Here is a 6,208-nt window from a genome sequence, read left to right on the forward strand (position 1 = left end):
AACACCCAGAGACCACCTCTCAGGAGGCACCTGCTGGGGCTGCAAGAAACTGCCAACCTCTTTTGCCTGGAAGGCAGAGTGGACTCCCTGACCCGAGGACCAGGGCCTGGTGCACGTGTGGGTGATCTCAGAGCCTGCGGCCACAGGGCTGCAGCCACTTCCTACCAGCAAGGCCCAGGCTCCCTCACAGACTGTTTATGTTATGTTAGCGCCAAGAGTGCTGTCCTTCAAATGACCTTCGGTGATTACAGGGGCTGGCTGGAAGCTTCCCGCCTCGGGCCCATGCAGCATGGGGAACACCGAGTGGAGGGCCCCAGGGGGACACCCACCTGGCCAGCACGCCTGCTCCCAGTGGGGATTGAATTAATAAATCTTCCAAGTTGGTTAAACATACTAAAGCAATAAAGGAAAATATACTTAAATTATTGGATTGGGATATGAATAATTAATGGAAACTTTTATCCAAAAGTAGTTTTAGAGGTAGCATATTTAGTCAAGAAAGGTCTCAGGCAGGTGGTCCCTCTCTCACCGCCCACCTCAGAGGCAAAAAAAAAAAGGATCCACACCCAGATCTCCATGGAGAAATTGTCAAAGGCAGGTTTCTTCGCAGGGCCAAGCTTCCTCCACATGGCAGATCGTTGCATCTTGGGTCAAGATAAAATGTTTCTTCAGCTGTCAACACTGTGCTTCTCACATCCTTGAACCCCGTTCTTGTGCAATCTTGGCTTTCTCACTGGGCTCACTGGCCTTGGAGACCACGCAGAGGAACTCGGCCTGGTCCTGGCTCCCGTGGTTGTAGGAAGAGCCAGCGCTGACCAGCTGCTCGAACTTCCAGCCATCAGATGGTGGACACCATCTGGGTGAGCTCCTCCACCTGTCGCAGCAGCACACGGTATAGGTGCTTCACCTGGGAGGTTTTGCTGTCTCGTTCTCGAATTTTGTCCTTTAGAAGTTTTATTAGTGAGGTGATATTGTAAAATTCCACTTCCTCCAACACTCCTTCCTCTGGGAGGTCTTTGTTAATGACCAGCTTCCTGAGCTCAGGTAGTTCAGCGCAGGCCCAAAGTAGGGGTCTCTGTCCACTAAATGGGCACCAGTTTCATCCTTGTCTGAGTCCAGGTCGGGGTTGGCCTGGCACAGACAGGACGGGAAGGATTTCGGGTCCCAGCAGGGGGTCTGCCAGGTGGTAGGGGGTAGGTGCCGCCAACGTTGAGCCGGACCCACTTGGACACGTGGCCGGGGTCCTGGGCCAGGGCACCGAGCCCGCCCCAAGGCCACCCTGGGCTTGCACCAGCAGCAGCAGCTCGCAGTGATTCTCCGCCGTGATCCCAGCAAGCCCCACCACAGCTCCAGATTTGCTTTTCTTTTTCAAGGTTGCTGCGATTATTCGGGGTCTTTCGTGCTTCCATACAAATTTTAGGATTGTTTGTTCTAGCTCTGATGGAGATTCTGAGAGAGATTCCATTAAATGGGAAGATTGCTTTGGGTAGTATAGACATTTTGACAAGATTTGTCCTTCCAATCCATGAGCATGGAATGTCTTTCCATTTCTTTGTGTCATCTTCAATTTCTTTCATCAATGTTTTACAGTGTTCAGAATACAGATCTTTCACCTCTTTGGTTAAGTTTATTCCTAGGTATCTCATTGGTTTTGGTGCAATTGTAAATGGGATTGATTCCTTAATTTCTCATTGTGTTGTCTCATTATTGGTGTATAGAAATGCAACAGATTTCTGTACATTGATTTTGTATCCTGCAGCTTTACTGAATTTATTAGTTTAACGGTTTCTTGATGGAGACTTTTGGGTTCTATATAGAGTATCATAGTTATCTGAGAAAATGAAAGTTTTACTTCTTCCTTGCCAAGTTGGATGCCTTTTATTGTCTGATTTGATCTTTTTGTTGTCTGATTCCTGTGACTAGGACTTCCAGTATTATGTTAAATAACAGTGATGAGAGTGGACATCTCTGTCTTGTTCCTGACTGTAGAGGAACAGTTTTCCCCATTTGAGGATGATATTAGCTGTGGGTTTTTCATGACCTTTCTTATGTTGAATTATGTTCCTCCCTAAACTCACTTTGTTGAGGGTTTTTATCATGAATGAGATGTTGCACTTTGTCAAATACTTTTTCTGCACCTATTGAAATGATCATATGGTTCTATCCTTTTTCGCATTAATGTGGTGTATCACGTTGACTGATTTGCAACTATTGAACTACTCTGGCATCTCAGGAATAAATCCCACTTGATTGTGGTGAATGATTTTTTAATGTATTGTTGGAGTTGGTTTGCTAGTATTTTTATATAGAGAATTTTTGCATCCATATTTATCAGGGCTATTGGCCTGTAGTTCTCTTTTTTCGTGGAGTGTTTATCTGGTTTTTCTATCAGGATAATGCTAAAAAAAAAATTAAAGAAAAAAAAAGGATAATGCTAGCCTCATAGAATGAATTTGGAAGTTTTTCTTCTTTTTCTATTTTTTGGAATGGTTATAGAGGAATAAATACTAGCCCTCTTTTAAATGTCTGGTAGAGGGGCACCTCGGTGGCTGTGTTGGTTAAGCATCCAACTCTTGATTTCATCTCAGGTCATGATCTCAGGGTTGTGGGATCAAGCCCTGTATCAGGCACTGCACTCACTGGGGAGTCTGCTTGGGATTCTCTCTCTTTATCTGTCTCTGCCCCTCCCTCTGCTCTCTCTCTATCTCTGAAATAAATAAATACAATCTTTATAAAATATTTGGTGGAGTTTCCCTGTGAAGCTGTCTGGCCCTGGACTTTTGTTTCCTGGAAGTTTTTTGATTATTGATTCAGTTTCTTTCTTGGTTATTAGTCTGTCCAAGTTTTCTATTTCTTCTGCTTCAGTTTTGGTAGTTCATATATTTCTGGAATTTATTTCTTCCAGGTTGTCAAATTTATTGGCATATAGTTTTTCATAAAATTCTCCTGTAATTGTAATTCTGCAGCATTGGTTGTTATTTTTCCTCTCTCATTTGTGATTTCTTTTTTTGGATCTTTTCTCTTTTTGATAAGTCTGGTTAGAGATTTATGAATTTTATTAAGTTTTTCAAAGAACTAGCACCTAGTTTCATCATTATGTTCTATTTTTTTGTTTCTATATCACTTATTTCTGCTCTAATATTTATTATTTCCTTCCTTTTACTGGCTTTTTTAAAATTTGCTTTTCTTTTCCTAGCTCCTTTAGGTGTAAGTTTTGGTTGTTTATTTGAGATTTTTTTTTTCTTCTTGAAATAGATGTGTATTACTATATACTTCCCTCATATGTAAGTCCATCTGGCCCATTGTGTCTTTCAAATCCATTGTTTCCTTGTATAGTTTTTGTTTATATGATCTATCCATTGATGTAAATGGGATCTTAAAGTTCCTACTATTATTGTGTTATTATCAATTAATTCCTTTGTGTTTGTTATTAATTGCTTTATATATTTGGGTGCTCCCATGTTGGTTGCATAAATATATATAATTGTCATATCATCTTTTTGTGTTATTCTCTTTATGATTATGTAATGCCCTTTTGGTCACTTTTTATAATCTTTATTTTAAAGCCTGGTTTGGCCAATATAAGTATTGCTACTCCAGCTTTGTTTTGACATTTATTTCAGTGATAAATGTTTCTCCATTCCTCACTTTCAAACTGCAGGTATCCTTAGATCTAGAATGAGTCTCTGGTGGACAGCATTATAGATAGGCCTTGATTTTTATCCATTCCAACACCTTATGTCTTTTAATGGGAATGTTTAGTCTCTTTACTTTCAAAGTGATTATTGAAAGATATGCGTTTATTGCCATTTTATTACTTGTTTTATCATTGTTTCTGTAGAGTTTCTCTGATCCTTTCTTGCTTTTGTCACTTTTAGTTTCTCCTTTGCACTCAAAGAGTCTCTTTTAATGTTTCTTACAGCGCTGGTTTAGTGGTCACAAAGTCCTTTAGTTTTTGTCTGGGAAACTCTGTCTCTCCTTCTGTTCTGAATAATAGCCTCGATGGATAGAGTATTCTTCTTGGCTGCAGATGTGTTCCATTCAGCACTTTAGTTTGTTTGTTCATTTGTTTTTAAAAAGATTTTATTTATTTATCTGACAGAGGGAGAGTGAGAGAGTACAAGCATGGGGAGTGACAGAGGGAGAAGGAGAAGCAGGCTCCCCATTGAGCAGAGAGCCTGATGTAGGGCTCAATCCCAGGACCCTGGAATTATGACTTGAGCTGATGGCAGACATTTGAGCCACCCAGGTGCCCCTCAACTCAGCACTTTAAATATTTCATGCAACTCTTTTCTGGCTTGCCAAGTTTCTGTTGAGAAATCTCCAGATAGGGCAGCCCCGGTGGCTCAGTGGTTTAGCACTGCCTTCAGTCCAGGGTGTGATCCTGGAGACCCGGGATCCAGTCCCATGTCAGGGTCCCTGCATGGAGCCTGCTTCTCCCTCTGCCTGTCTCTCTCTCTCTCTGTCTCTCATGAATAAATAAATAATTTTTTTTAAAGGAAATCTCCAGATAGCTTTGTGGATATTCCTTTGTCAGTTAAGGACTTCTTTTGTCTTGCAGCTTTTTCTTTAAATCAGTTTATTTTGCAAATTTCATTACACTGTGTCTTGGTGTTAACCTACTTTTGTTGATTTTGATGGGAGTTCTCTCTGCCTCCAGGATCTGGATGAATGTTTTCCAAATTAGGGAAGTTTTCTGCTGTTATTTCTTGAAATAACTTCCTGCTCTCTTTTCTCTCTTCTCTGAGACTCCTATAATATGAATGTTATTACATTTGGTGAAGTCACTGAGTTCCTTAAGTCTATTCTCATGTTGCATAATTCTTCTTCCTCTTTTTTGTTCAGCTTCACTATATTCCATTATTTTTTCTTTCTTCTATATCACTAATTCATTCTTCTGCTTCTTCCAGCCTTCTGTTCATTGGGTCAAGCCTGTTTCTAATTTCATTGATTGGATTGGATTCTTCATCTCTTGCTGATTTTTTTTAACTCCCTGTGATAAGAGTCCCTCTAGTGTCTTCTATTTTTTTTCTCAAGCCCAGTGAGTATCCTTATGATTGCTGTTTTAAACTCCCCATCAGAAAAAAAAATAAAAAAAATAAATTCTCCATCAGGCATACTTCTTGTAACTGTCTTGCTTAGATCATTGGATATGGCCTTATTCTTTTCTTTCATTTGGGAGAAATTCCTCAATCTTGGTATTTTGTCTAAGTTTCTGCCTTCTTCTTTGCATCAGAAAACGCAGTTATGTTTTCTGTTCCTGAAAATAATGGCCTTATGAAGAATAGGTCATACAGTGCCCAGGGCTGGGCACTTCAGGAAGTATCTCCAGCATGTATTGCGTGCACTCTACTGTTGTGTTGTGGCTGCTCTATCCTTCAGGCCAATCATTTGCAGAAGCTCTCCTTGCTTATTGTGGACAATGTTTGGTTTTTGGCTTAAATGGGGTGAGTTTTAACTAAATGTGCTCTTGTCTGCTTTTGCGATATGAGACTGAACACGAACTCCACCAGACTGAGGCCTTCAGAACTCTCTGGTGGGGAGACATGGTTTAGGCTGGAGTTTGTGCTTGTCTTCTGTGGGAGAGGCCCATCATGCTAGGACAGAGGCAAGTGACTGAGAAGAGCAGTCCTGCCAGAGGGCACCAGGCTTGGTGTAAGAAAGTTAGGCAAAAAAAAAAAAAAAAAAAAGAAAGAAAGAAAGTTAGGCAGCCAGTGTAGGTGCTGTACTGTTTCCTGCAGGTGGCTCCGTGTTTATGATGAGGGGCAAGGGAGGGAAATGGTGCCAGCCAGCTCCTTTGTTCCCAGAGAGGTGTCTCTGTGAGTGCTGCGTCCCAGGGACATGCTCCTAGAAGAGTGAATAGTCTCCCTACTGTGTGCCCCAGATGTTCTTCATATTGCTATTTCCATGCCATCTCCCCCCCGGACTGTCTGCCTGTCTTCTCTCCAGGAGCAATTCAGTGCCATCTGGGTTCTATCCTAGCCAAGCCCACTGACCTTTAAAACTCTAGGCTTTAAGCCCACCAATTGCAAGAACTCTCAAAATTCAGCCCCTCTAGTTTTCCCACCCAATGGATTGGGGAAATGTTCTCCTTGTACATTTATCTGTGTGCTCCTGTCTCTCGCTCTCTCTCACTCTTCTGCATGACCAAGACACCCTCCCCTCTGTAGCATTCCTGATCTTTGTCTCCCCTAAATCATGTCTCTGC

General features: G+C 41.7%; 1 pseudogene; it reads right to left on the bottom strand.

The window, feature by feature from the left end:
- Positions 1–690: 690 nt before the first annotated feature.
- Positions 691–1,465, bottom strand: LOC121495175 (annotated as a pseudogene).
- Between the last annotated feature and the right edge of the window lie 4,743 nt (positions 1,466–6,208).

Source organism: Vulpes lagopus, chromosome 7, assembly GCF_018345385.1.
Source record: "Vulpes lagopus strain Blue_001 chromosome 7, ASM1834538v1, whole genome shotgun sequence".
In the NCBI taxonomy this organism is placed as follows: domain Eukaryota; kingdom Metazoa; phylum Chordata; class Mammalia; order Carnivora; family Canidae; genus Vulpes; species Vulpes lagopus.